We start from the raw sequence: 14,552 nt of genomic DNA on the forward strand, positions 1-14,552 counted from the left end.
TACTGACATAACTGATGTAATTTAAATAATGTTATTTAAATAGTAATGATTATTGTAAGCCATTAACCCTTTTTTTGGACTGTTTGGGGTAGTTTGTGCTTAGGCCTCCAAAACATTTTGTCCACATAAGCTATCCATGCCAAATTTGCATCCTTTTGTCCAACATTTTGGCGATTCTAAAGGTACCTAAGCAGGGCTGGCTCTAGGGCAGTGCGATCGGTGCCACCGCACCGGGCGCTGATTTTGGGTGGGGGTGCCATGTTTTTTTTTTACATGTTTTTATCGAATAGTCATTAAACCGTTATACAACAAAATAACAGTCATTATAATCATATCAGTTCCATACAGTTTACGTAACAATCATCATTTTTTCGTATCCCAAAGCGGCACTCTACAGTTTCAATCCTATAACACTCTGTTTATAACACAATTTGGTATTCAAAACTTCACATGTCTAATCGTAATCTGTTCGTTGTGATCTCTACATAGTCAGTACTGCAATGATGAATCCTGACCTATTTGACAGTTTTCAGCAATTACAATTCCTCTATTTGCATGCTATAAATCAGAAAAAAACCAAATAATACCCCCTTACGAAACCCACCCACCTCCCCTACCCATATACTCAGCAAAGATCCCATCAGTCTGTCAATCCGGTGGGGGTGCCATGTTCATTTTTTTAAAAGCACCTGATGCTGCGTACATTGTCCATTGCCCCGGCAATTTTCAGGCATCAATTTAAATGACAACTCCGGTGATTAATGTTTTTCCTGGAGAGAGACTGGAGCACAGACTTAAATCGTGATTGTTTCAGTGGAGAATAGTGACGTGTATTTTTCGTGCTACAAGGTCACAGCCTATGACAGAAAGCACTGTGAATATGCAAGTCATTATTTTATACTTGCATTATACACAGTGTAAGATAGAAAGCTGCAAAACGTGCAAATAGTTTTACAATAAAATAGTGCTTCCAAAATGTAGATTTTAGTAATACCAGTGCGTATATTTTTCATTTTTATTAAAACAAAAAACTTTTTATTAACACACGTAAGCTTATCAAGTACATTACAGAGGATGCAATGAGTCAGGCAACATGTGGACAGTAGGTACAATCAATCAGTACAAAATATTGCTTGGAAGGTCTAGGGTGAAGGGGGGGTCTTCACTATCGATGGTATGGAGCAGTTGACATATGTCCCCCCAAAAGGAGTTCCACAGGCCACATACATGGGCCCACTTCTCAGGGCAACCTCGGGCCACGTATTCCGTCTTTCCAGATTTTTCTCCCAGTCACCCACTGCAGGAGGTTGAGACGCCCCCCACCTCTGCGCAATGTTCCTCTTAGCAAGCATAAGCCCCAAAGTGACCCATTGTGTTAAACAATCATTCAGATCAGCTGGCTCCCAAATATTCAATAGAAATCCACGAGCTTCGCAGCTAAGGTGTGTGGATAACACTGCATTAATGATGTTGTGCACTTCGCGCCAGTAGGGTTGAATATTGTCACATTCCCAAATTATGTGCATAAAAGTACCCACCCGGCCACACCCCCATCTGCAATCCTCTCCGTCCATTCTCCCCATCTGTACCGATTGGGGTCCTGACACATAGATCCTGTGGAGTACTTTAAGTTGGACTAGTCAGAGGGGGGCCGGTATTGCCACAACTCTAGGCGAGGAAATGGCCTCTTGCCATTCCTCATCGTCCATCTTGATTCCATCTCTGGACCATTTCTCCTGAAGCGATTGGAGAGGATCTGGCATGTTATTTATCAACTTTTTGTATATCAATGAGATAGTGTTATCTGGTACGTGGCCGTAAGAATCTGTCCTCCAGTGGGGAAGATTCAGGAAGGGTGGTGCCAGGCTGCAGATGGGAACGCAGAGCGTGCCTGATCTATGAGTAACGGAAGAATTTCAAGTCAGCGAGCTCGAATTGCTGTTGCAGGGTGGTGAATGGCTTAATATCTGATTTGTTCCACAGATCGCCTATGCGCGAGAGACCTATGAGGTCAAATTAGTCAAACCCTTTGCTTTTCCACAAACTACCCAATTGTTCTGAGTCCTTTAACGGGGTCGCAAGAGTGAACCTGCGAGTCTACCCAAATGCTTTTACATCTGAATACGATTAATCAACAAAACTCCATCTTCCCCCACACCCACCTGCCACCCTAACCCACCCAGCCCCACACAGGTCAACAGTTGCAAACAACAAACCGGAGATAATCCTTTTGTTTAGATTACTCCATCTTACATATACCACTGAATTAATAGAAAGCTGACAATGTAGAAAATGTTTTCCAAGAACAGTTCATGAAACACACAAAGTCCTAAAGTGCTGAGTGCTAAGAACCAACTACATATGCACCTAGCGGTATGTAAAGTGTCCTGTGCAAAAGTGCAAAGTGCAAATGCGGCACCCTAGAGGCCAAAAACAATCTTTGAATCTCACACATGTAAACAAATGAATATGCACAAATCTAAATATTAATTTCTAAACGTATGTAGTACTTATAGGTTTGTTTGCCCGGGCTTCTGATTCAGCAGCAATGTTTTCCCCGCTTCCCTCATTGTGGTTACAGCTGGCGAGACCATTTAGACAGCGATTCCCAGAATAGCAATCCCTTCTCTGTGGCGTGAATGCCCTTCTTGGCATATATTGCTTAGTCCTGATTATAAACTGAGAGTAGACGGGCAAACCACTGCTGAAAAGAAGGGGGATTGTAATCCAGCCATGCCGAAGCGATACATAACCTATGTATAGCCATAGTAATAAAAATCAGAGCCTCTCCCTTATCTCTTTCTATTGTATCCTGTACTCGCAATAAAATAGAAGGTGTTAACAAGACATCTTGGGATAAGACTACCTTAAGAAAGTCCGAGATATCTTCCATCACGGGACCAAGATTCACACAGGTTGCAAACATATGTACAGAGTCTGCACCCTGTTCAAAACTTCGGGGGCACTTAGTACCTTTACCAACCCCCATTTCACAATTTTACTCGGGGTGTAATACAAAGAAAAACACGATTTATAAAACTGGGCTTGCAGGTTAGCCGAAAGTAAATCGCTTTGTGCAGAGTGGAGAGCTAACAGGAAAACATTATCCGTAAGTCTAATTTCAGCTGCCATTTCCCATAACTCCTAATCAAGTCATCGAGCATTAAGCTATAATGGATGCCATAAATAGGCGCAATTCTTGGTGCATTTAGTTCGGATAGTTTCACCATAAGCTCACTTTTGACAAACCCTGCGGGCCCCCCTGCCTTTCGTTGTAAAAAATTCCAAATTTAAAAAACTCTTTTTGTCCAAAACAACATTTTATTTTAGGGTCTTCGAAGGCCATAACCCCATCAGAGGAGTAGAAAGCCCCCAGTTTATTGACTCCTGCTTTGAACCAAGTTGAAAAGTAATAACCCCCAAATATGTCGGGCAGCTTCTCGTTATTCCTAGTGGGAGTATAGTAATTCAATCTACCAATCTCTAATAATTTTCGGACTGCAGTGAAAGCCTTATAGGTCCCCATAACGGTCTTGAACCTTACTCTCTTAAAATATACGTATTCCAGTTGTCACCTCAAACATCCCCAAGCTTCTGGGCCAATTAAAAGCTCAAACGGGGAAGGAAGTTTCGTCGTTCGTGCTTGGGGGTGGTCCTGCAGCAGTACGGGGCATATCTACATGATGGTGGCCCAATAATATAGTTTTAGATTTGGGAGAGCCCATCCGCCACTCTCTCTGGGGAATGATAAATACTTTAAAGACCATCAAGGCTGGAAGTAAGCCCATAAAAACTGTGAAAAAAGATTATCACAATTTTTTATCATTAAGTTTGTAAATTCGAGGGGGATAGCTGTAAAAAATATAAAATATTTGGGAAAATCATTTTTAAAACATTGCACCAACCCAATAGAGAGAGATGTAGATTATTTAGCCGATGCAGTGGCTTCTTCATCTCTGAGGCTAAAGGGGCTAGAGTTTCCTCAACAACCGTATTAGTAGTGGCCAGAATATTAACCCCTAGATCTCTAGCCTTACTAACCATTCTGTGGTCTGTCCATTTGATTTTCTCATTCAACATTATCTGAGCTTTTTCCTTGTTTAATGCATAGCCCGAGATCTCCCCAAAATTAAGAGCCTCACGTTCTATTGCCTCAATTGCCTTTGAGGGATCTGGTGTCACGAGCGCTAAATCATCAGCATAAGCCATCATTTTGGTGTCAAATCCGTGTCTATGTATTTGTTTTAAGGCAATGCCCGGGTTCATTAATTGGTGAAAGGATCAATGTACATTGCAAAAAGCACCGGGGAACAGGGCAGCCTTGGCGGGTCCCCCATGTAATTGCAAATTGTTCTGTCTGCACCCCATTTATCACAACCCCAGCTACTGGATTTATATATAAGGCTTTAATAGTCTGAATAAAACCGGACTCTAGCCCATTCTACCTGTGTTGCATCAAACAATATAATAATAGATCTCCTTATATGATCAGGAGTGGTTTTTTTATAGGGATGAATCCAAATTGCCATCTTGAGACTAGTCTTTCAATAACTACCGATAGTCGGGAAGCTAGAGTAAATTTTGGAGTCTCCGTTACTTAAGGTTTTTGGGCAATAAGCGTCCATTTCCTGGGGAGGTTTGACCTTTTTTGGAAAATTAATGATTTTTGTCAGTGACCAAGAAGGAGGGGCCGAGCCATTAAAAAGTTGTTCCAGCAGGGTTTTAAATATATCTTTAATGTGGTCGATAAATACTTTATAAAATTCCACTGGAATAAGATCTGTGCCCACAGCTTTGCCATCCGGTAAACTAGTTATAGTGGTGGCAATCTCCTCGCAAGAAGGGGAGCCTTCTAAAAAATCTCGATCCCACGGACTCAAACTTGATATCAAAATTGGATCTAAAAAATTATTGATAGCTTTTTGTCTAGTCGCTACTGTACCGGCGCCTTCCTCAGTGTAAAGGCTTGGTAAAACTGATGGGAAGCTGTTCTAATTTTATCCGGCTCAGAGGTTACCCCCACAGCCGGGTCTCTGATGGAATGTACCCCGTTATTCGTAGTGTGCTGTCTAGTTCTCAAGGCTAACTGGTGGCCAATTTGCTCGCAAAATTGGGCAGGGGCCCACTTGGAAGCAGCTTTTTCTGCTAAAATTTCGCTGATTGATACTCTAACTGCTGCAGCCTCCAAGTGTGCTGGCTCGATTTCCCTCTTTTGTTGAACTGTCCCAATACGTTTTTCTTCTGCACTTGCTAATTGCTTTTGGAGCTGTTATGTCTGCTGTTTTTCCCTTTTATTCTTCCTCAGTGAAAACTGGAGCGTTTCCCCCTGTATACACGCCTTTAGGGCATCCCAGACCACCCCAATTTGAGTAGAACCATTATTTCTTTCCAAGAAATCCCGAATCCAGCCTTTCATATAGTCACAATATTCCTTGTTAAATAATAAGGCCCTCTCAAAGCTCCAGGCCGAGATTTCTTTACTGAAAGGTGTTCCCTTGACCCCTAAACTTTTTTTTTCTTTTCTTTTTAATTTTTCAAAAACCTTTATTGAAAACCATGCACATCAAGTTACAATGCACACGGGTGGACTCCTAAGATTAGGGGGTTATGATCTGACATAAATCGGGAGATAAGCTTGATATTAGCAGCCTGAATCAGTGAGGCAGAAACTAAAAAGTAGTCTAGGCAGACATGTGATTGATGAGAGGCGGAATAATAGGTATACCCCAAGCGGTTCGGTCCCAGATGAGACCAAACATCAATAAGCCAGTGAACATGGAATAGACTCCTCAAAGCCTGTAAGACTTTACGTTTTCAACCTGTATAAAGCCGTTGGTTACCCATGTCCCAATTGCAGGGTAGGTCAATATTCAAGTCCCCGCATATTATAATGGGGAGAGGCCAGTGAGTCAACTCTCCGGAAAGCTAATTAATTACCCCGGGGTCGTCTGCTGTGCTACCATATATCGAGCATAAGGTGAAACAAGGCTTAATTGAGTGCTTACACTCTGTTAACACCCATCTCCCATGGAGGTCTACCTGAGTTTGAATGATTTGGAAAAGGCTGCTTTGGCGGGCTAGAATAGCTACCCCACTGACGCGAGCACTCTGTGAGGTCCCTCCAATCAAAGTATATTGCAGTGTGTTTAAAAGACCAGACTGTGTCCCTTCAATGTGTGTTTCTAGCAAGGCAGACACGATCTGCCCCCAACAATTGTCAACCCTGGGAAACCTTCTGCCTCTTTCTCAAATCGTTTAGCCCACAGACATCAAGAGTGACAATTTTAAAATGCACTAAATTTGACATAATAGTTTATCTAGTTTTCCATTGCACTTTGACCGATAAAAATACCAGAAGCAGCAAAGAAGAAAAAAAGAGAAGGAAGAAGAAAAAGAGAGAAAGAACAAACCAAAGTGAATGAACCCCCAGAAGCAAAAATCAGCGAGCCACAAACCAGAGGCTCACAATAAACCTATTTCAAAGCACTCTACAAACACAACAAAGCATCATTTTTGCACATTTACACACATGCTTCATGGCGTGGAACCCTGGAACTGCCTCCCTTGCCTCCCACACCTCCCTCTGCACCCTCCCACCCTACCCCCTCCCAAAAAAAGCTGAGTAATCAGGACTTGCCTGAGTGATGGATGCCAAAGATAGGAACCCGCCACCGACCCTACCGTGTTAGCCAAAAACACAATTTAAACAACAGGCCAAACACGGCCAAAATTAATTTGAGTGATTACTGTTTATACCACCATCCCCTCTCTTTCCCCCCAAAGAATTATATCAACTGCTGTTTTCAAAGCAAAAAACTAACTGTGCCCAGATTTTTCCTTGATTTCATTAAGATATTCCTGAGCCTTGATTTCTGACGTGAAGCTGGGAGAAGAGCCATTTAAATTTATGTTAAGCTTAGCCGGATTCATTAAAAAAACTTGGCGCCCAGCTGTTGAAAAGGAATGGCTTGTCACTGAGAGAGGGTCGACCTGGTTCCCTGCCGCCTTTCTGGTTAAACATTCCTGCATCTTGTAACCCACTCCTCGCGGCCCCCGCTGCGCGGGTGCCGCTCGACAGCAACATCACCTGGGACTCACTGTTATCGAGAGGAGCCGCCTGGAGACACTTACTGCCCTTGCGGGACTGCGAGGACCAGCGGGCGTTGCGCCTGCTGATTCGCAGCAGCTGGTCCTCTTCCCGCCCCCCTCCCGTTATAAGCAGGAAGTACCTGACGCGCAAGCGGGACGCGCGCGGGGCAAAGCACGGAGCAAAGCCCGGGACAAGGGCGGCACAGTCTGCGACAGTCCGAGACTGGCAGATACTGGACTGGGCCAAGAACGCTGCCCAAATTACTAGCCGTGAGTTGTTGTTGTTGATATTAGATATTATTGTGGATTTCGTGGAGTATTACGCTCTAATATTGGCGCAACAAATTGTCCCATTTCCTGTTTTGCTTACTATCTAGTGTGTCTCTTGGGGAAATGGTCACCTACTGTGTTTGTACAGCATGTCAAAGTCAAAAACCCCCCTAGCAGTAAACACCCTCGACAACTATCTAGTCCAGGTGGTTGCCAAAATTAACAATGATAGAAGATCCTCACTGGGCTTGGGCTTATCCCCTCCATTGTCTATGGTAGAAAATATGCTTGTCGAAACACCAGAGCCAGATGATAGCAATGAGGTTTTCTTGCAGGATCAGCACGATAATAATACATTAACACAGTTAATAGTGGCCTTAGTAGAGTCGGACTCAGAGAATACACATGAAGAAGAGTTAGTGTTATTAGAGGATGAGCCCCCGGCGCCGGTTCCAGCTCCTAGAGGCGCTAGAGGGGGGGACAAGGGCTAATCCAAACGTGGTGGGTTACGCTCAAGTAAGAAAAGATTAGATATCACACCCCCAAATGTAGAAAATGAAAGGGGTCTAAATGGGGGAAAAATACTCCTGGATGACGACCAGCTCATAAAATTAGTAAATATTCTAGATACTAAGATTAGGACCATTACAAAACCTCTCCTGGCAAAAATTGACCATCTTACAGAGGAGGTGCATAGATTGGGGGGGCTCTTACAACAGACTTTAGAAGAGGTGGTAAACATCCCTACTCAAGTAGCATCTAGAGTAGAGAACGAAAATATCCCAAAAGTTCCCTGCCCGGGGTTAACTGAGAATTTATTTCCCCTCCCAACTATGACTACTCATTCGGGGGGAGGGGGTCAGGATTTAGACAATGGGGTACCACCAGGAACAGGCCCAAGGGACAAGATCGGAGATTCCAGGGCAGAGAAGGGCCCAGTTGAGTTAATTGTGGAGGCCTCCCCCTTGGTGTTGGTCTTGCCCAATGTCCCCCATTTGAAACCTGGGCAAATAGAAAATACACCCTCCCTAATGAGTTAGGCCCTGCACTGGCTATCTCAAAATATGGCTTTCTCACCTGGGGGCATTCATCAGCTGGCAGACGAGATAGTGAAGGCAAGGAGAGTGGAATGGATTGGGGGTGGCCACAAAAAATTCAGGGGGGATTGCGTGGTGTTGCACTTTACAGATCCGGATGTGCTGCCAAATATACTGTCGAATATATACCCTCCCCAACGTCGAACCGCTGAGATCATCCCTTTAACATTAGATTTTTTTTATGCCAGACGAGGTAATATCTTGAATCCTACAATCTTAAGAACCAAATGCAACACTGTGGCGAAAAAGGGAAATACGATTGGCCCAAAAAATAGTTGGGGTGTGTCCCTTGAAAATAGATACTCTGCTCTATCAGATCTCAATGAGTGCGACTGACTTCTTGGGATAGAAGCTGCAGCCCACTACAATTCAGTCAGCCTCATAAATACTAGGTCAAGTAGTGTCGAGAAAAGGGACAATGAGCCTGTCTTGCTTGGTACCAAAGAGAAACGCCACGTGAATGTACATTCTGTGCACGGAGTTCCGGAAAACGTTGATAGGATCCTCGATTCTACTTCTAATAATCCCAGTAGCAACAGGACATGCAGTTCATTATCTAATTTTGGCTTAGTATCCAGTCGGCAAAATATAGTGCCGTCTCAGGATTCAGCTATACCAGATAATAGAAGTCTAAACCTTCTATCATGGAACCTTGCTGGTATTTCTAACAAAATGATTTCCCCAGAATGGTGTGAATTTATAGACCACCATGACATAATTATGTTTCAAGAAACCTGGGCAGTGAACCCAGTCTATCGACATGGTTTCCTAAATTTTTATGTCCCAGCAAAAAAGAACCCCAAAGGGCGGCCATCAGGGGGATTGATTATCTGGGTTTGCCAATCCTTGTATTGTAATATCCAGGAAAGATCCCTCAATAATAGTGACATCCTGTCAATTAAGATTACCTGGGCTAGTGGCCAAGAGACGGCCATTTATAACATATATGCTAGGGGAGTTGCAGGGGGAAAAACCTCAGAGGTAATAACAGCACTTGATAATGATCTTGATCTCCTCCCATCTCATTTTTCTATCTTGGTGGGTGGAGACATGAATACGACCTTCGAACCTTTGGGTTCGGAGGACGGTGAAATGTCCTTAGATGAGGATAATAAATGGGGAATCCCCCAGTTAGACCTGCCATTTGTCAAGAGATGGTCTGAGGTAGCAATTCAAATGAAGAGCTTGTGCTTAGCAAGGGGGTTAAGAGCAGCTAATGGGCGGACCCCGTCTGACCGACTGGGTGCCCATACATTTGACAATGGAAGGGCAAAAAGCCGAATAGATTATCTCCTAGTGGATGTGAGGGATTGGCACAGGCTGGTAGATATGAGCATCGCATCTAGATTAGAGAGTGACCATAATCCACTGTGCTTGAGTATACAATTTAACCAGGAGGTGCCAGCTTTAAGCCCGGGAAGGGGCACAGTGACTTTGGATATTATCTCCACAAATAACCAACGCCATGTAAGGTGGGGCAGGCGGATAGAGAAGCCAGAGATGTTAGAAGATCTAAGGAAGTTAGTTGTCTTTGAGATTAACAATATGAAAGCACACTGTACCGAACCTAACCTCCCCAGATTTATGGAGGAGGCACACTCTGTGCTCTTTTCTAAAATCCAGGGCTTCTTTTTAAAACCAGTAGGCCAAAAAAAGGTGGTAAAATCACCCACTAAACAGGGGTGGTATGATCAAACATGCAGAAGAGCACGCCAGAAACTTAGTCTGGAGATTAGGAGTCAAAACAGAGAAGGAGTGAGGAAGGCCAGGGATGTCTACAGAAAAGCACAAACCAAAGCGAAAAAGCTCTGGGACGAAAATCACTGGCTTGACCTCAAATTAGCATGTGCAGCTAAGAAGCAAAAAGAGTTTTGGTCAATCGTAAAATGGGATGGGGGGGGTAGCAGAGCGTCCACAAAACAACGTTGCAAAGAACTTATGGATAGATTTCTTTAAGCCACAATATGCATGCAATCTGGACCCAGGCCATTACCCACCTCCCCCGATGGTCTCCTTCAAAGGCGAAGTGTTTTCCCTGGGTGATGTAAACATAGCGTTGGATGGGGTGTCTGCGGGGAGAGCGCCAGGAATGGACGGAATACCGGCCGATGTATTCTTAAGCCGGTTTCCGCCCCCTAACAAGTTCTATTGACCAGGTATTTTATTTTCTAACTTTATACTGGAGAAATGTGACTTTGATTAATGGTCCACTGTATGCCGTATTTGTAGACTTAAAGTCAGCATTCGACTTGGTCCCGCGACAAAAATTGTGGAGTGTCCTCGCGGAAATTGGTATCAGCCCGAACTATTGACATTGATAGTCCGCATGCATGAAAATAACTATGGATACTAGGATTAGGTGGGGGGGCCAGGGCGAGGTAACTGATTCTTTCCCTGTAGAGCGTGGGGTTAGACAGGGATGCGTCCTGGCTCCCACCTTATTTTCATTATACATCAATGGCATAGTGGACTATTTGAATAAATCCCCTACTGATGCCCCAATACTTGACGGGGTTCGTGTACCAGTATTAATGTTTGCTGATGACACGTTGCTGGTATCACGGACTCCTAGTGGCCTCCAGAAGGCAATTAATGCTTTCGGGGGTTTTTGCCAGATCCGGGGCTTGGAGTTAAATACTTCAAAGACTAAGTTTATGAGTATGAATCCAGCAAAGCCATTTAGGGGCACAATAACTTTTAATGGGGCGGCCTTAGAACAAGTGGAGGCTTTTACTTATCTTGGTATCTCCCTACAGGGCAATATGAAATGGAAGTCCCATATTGACTTAGCAGCTTTAAAGTTCCATCAACTAGCAGGGGCCCTAGCACTTAAACATAAATCTTCATTAACCAAACCAATCCATTCTGTGTTAGAGATTTATAGTATGAAGGTGCTAGGTGCCTGTTTGTATGGCTCAGAGTTGTGGGGTGTTGCCAACTTGAATATTTTGTCTACTGCTGAGAACAAGTTTTTGCGACGTCTGGTTGGCGCTCCACAGAGCACACCAACAATTCCCCTGTTGTACGACCTGGGGAGGAAAAAGATTGAGGACCTGGCTCGACTGCGCCCATTACTATTCTGGAGACGAATAATGTCAACGCCGGAGCTAGGTCATTATGCCTCCGCCCTTATGGACATTATTAAGATGGACCGGTTCCATACAATAACATGGCTCAATGAGATCAGGAACCCATTAACAAAACTCCATCTAGATCATTTATGGACTAACACTGACCCAACTGCCTTCCCATCAAAGGAGATTTTGAAAAAAATTTATTGGGATATGACTTTGCAATCTGTTTTGACCTCTAACCAACATTCCATGCTAACATCCCGGTATTTGGAAATCAAATTTACTCCATTCTGTGAATTATACCGGGATTTTATTACAAAACCTATGGATAGAAAGTTGTACTTCCAATTTAGAGCTGGTAGTTTGCCCCTTAACGCTTTCACACAAAAGTGGTCCCCAAGCAATGTTAATATATGTAATCATTGCAAAGACTTGGTTGAGGACATCTCGCACTTTCTGTTTGCCTGTCCTCTTTATGCTTCTCCAAGAAGGAGGTGGTTAAAACCAGCGTGCCAGAATTTAGGGACACGTAGGTGCCGGGAAGCACTTAGAATTTTGGAATCAAACAGCTCCCCTCCTTTAGCAATTGCAGTAGCAAAATACCTGGGATGGGCGTGGATCATTCCCACTCGCACTTTAGCCAATAGAGCCAGAGGAAATGTAACGTGATTTTATGTAGATTATAATTAATCATGTCTAGTGAACGTGAGTTTTTAGCAGTAAATGTGTTCCTTTTAGTCATGATTCGTCAGCGTTTTGAATTTAATGTGTGTTTTAAAAATGTGATTGTATTTTAGAATAGTACTTATCGATGTATAAGTTAGGGCATCAATGCTTTTATGACAATGCTGTCGAATAAAGCTTTTGAATTTGAATTTGATTTGAAAAGGAACAAACAGATGGCAAAGACGTTCAGACGAGCATGTTCATAAACCAATTGTCTTAGCAAAAAGATGCCGAAGAACACCAAAAAGACTCTGGGCTTCGCTCCTTCGTTAGGTTGATGCTTTTTCATTGTGAAAGGGAATTGATGAGCCCTTTGTATCTCTGAGTCCCAGTTCCAGTTGGGATGATCAGGGAATGCGCCTTTCAAAAGCTTCACAATAAATCGTTGAGGGCCGTCTCCTTCCACTCCTTCGGGGATTCCCAGAAGTGAGAGGTTATTCCGGCACTGCCTGCTCTCCTGGTCCTCCAGCTTCCACATGACATCCGTCATGCAAGTGCCTTGGGAGATACTCTGCGTTTTTAAAGAGGTAACTTCGACTTCCAGGCTCTCAGTACGGTTTTCAATCATCATGAAGCGTTCCGCAATATCTGAGCACGTCTTGTTCAGTTTTCTTATCCCCCCTGTAGCTTTTGGGCTGCACCCTTTGCTTATCTATTGTCCGTCCAAGCTTCTTCTTAAAATTGTTTAATTGACAGCAGGATGGCCAACAAAGAGGGTTATTCTCCTAACTCTGTGCCTTCCTTGGCTCTGTCCAATCCCGATGCCATGGGTAGTTCCTCTCCGCTAGGAAAGGTAAGCTGCAAACCAGAGAAATCCCACTTCAATTGACTGTGACTTTCATGCCGTTTCCCTTTCCGTTTGTTAGAAGTGGTCCTCCGACGCTGCAAGGTGCCTACCTTGTTCGTGTTGCGGCCGCAGTTTGAGTCTGACTGTATATCCTCGCTTGAAGAAGAGTTCCCACCAACAGAGGAATCCTATCCATCGGTGATGGAAAAGAAGTGTTCCCCGCCAGCTCTAGGGAAGAAATCGAGTGCAAATACTGCCCTACGGCTGACGTACCCTTTTCAGTGACCGCAGAAGTATGAATACTTTTTCCCTGTTCTGCTGGGGGCCTCCCAACTTGGCCCAAAGGGTCAGTTGTTACACCTTCTGCAGAAGCGTTTGAGCTGTTTGTTCCCTTGGGATCACCCGAAGCCAGAGGGGTTGCGATAATGTCGGGCCGGGCCACCTGATTGTCCAGTTCAGAACATAGGGCCAGTTCTTGACCAGCCTCCGGGATAGGGTAAGGGGGCGCACATCAGGTGGCAGCCCCAGGATCACAAGCTCTGTAGTTGCTTCAGGGGCTTCATGGTCTACCCCCGCATTATCTGAATCAACCGTTCTCCTCCCTTTGGGGATACAAGTTTGCGATGGAGGGTTGAGAGCCCACCCCTTCTTTAAGCGCGGTCCCCCCAGTCGCCCACAGAGCCACTTTCTTTCTACCTCCTCCAGTGTAATTTTTACCTCTGGTGCTATTTTTGGAGTCCAGCTCCGATGCAGCCATTCCAGTGGCTCCAGTGCTCGCAGGCAAAATTCTCGTCTTGGTTCCCCTCACACCTCGGGCTGTCATGTAGCACCTCTGCGTTGTACTTTTTTATATAGCCTGCCAGGGCTCAGCGGGAGCCACAGAGTGAAGAAGGGAAATTGCGGCAGCAGTCAGGAAGCAGTACAGCGAGAGCGGGCTGCCGCCCCTCGGCTCAGATCCGAATCTGCGGGGAAAGTGCCGGCGTCTGCCCAGCGTGAAGAACAGCAGCTTTCTGATCGGAGGCCAGACTCCAGAGCACATAGCTGATGGCTGAGTAACTGAGAAACACGGTGTGGGTGACAGGAAGCACGGTGAACTACTCGGGCGCTATCCTGCTGGAATCCAATACCAGTGCGTATGTAATGCAATTTATTTTTACATATCTGTTTCTTCAACACCTCTTTAGGGATACTAAGTGCTGTGTAAATGCAGTTAAAATGAAAAGTAAAAAAAAAGGAATAGTGTGTAGTCATCATGTGGGTGCATCACCTTGAGTCCAACAGTCCCCCTTGTGACTGCCAACCTGCAAATCTACAAGCCACCGGTGGAGTAGTGTGGCTCACTGGTTAGAGGCGGCAGGCCTGAGAGCAGAAGTCAGCCTGGGACCAGGGTTCAATTCCCGACGCGGCAGGGTCGTAGACCTTGGTCAGCGGACTCGATAATTCTCGCTTCGGTGCTTACTCTAATCAGGGGTTCCACTCGGCAACTCTGGGCATTAGCTTGCCTAATCT

The sequence above is a fragment of the Lissotriton helveticus genome, chromosome 1_1 (genome assembly GCF_964261635.1).
Source record: "Lissotriton helveticus chromosome 1_1, aLisHel1.1, whole genome shotgun sequence".
In the NCBI taxonomy this organism is placed as follows: domain Eukaryota; kingdom Metazoa; phylum Chordata; class Amphibia; order Caudata; family Salamandridae; genus Lissotriton; species Lissotriton helveticus.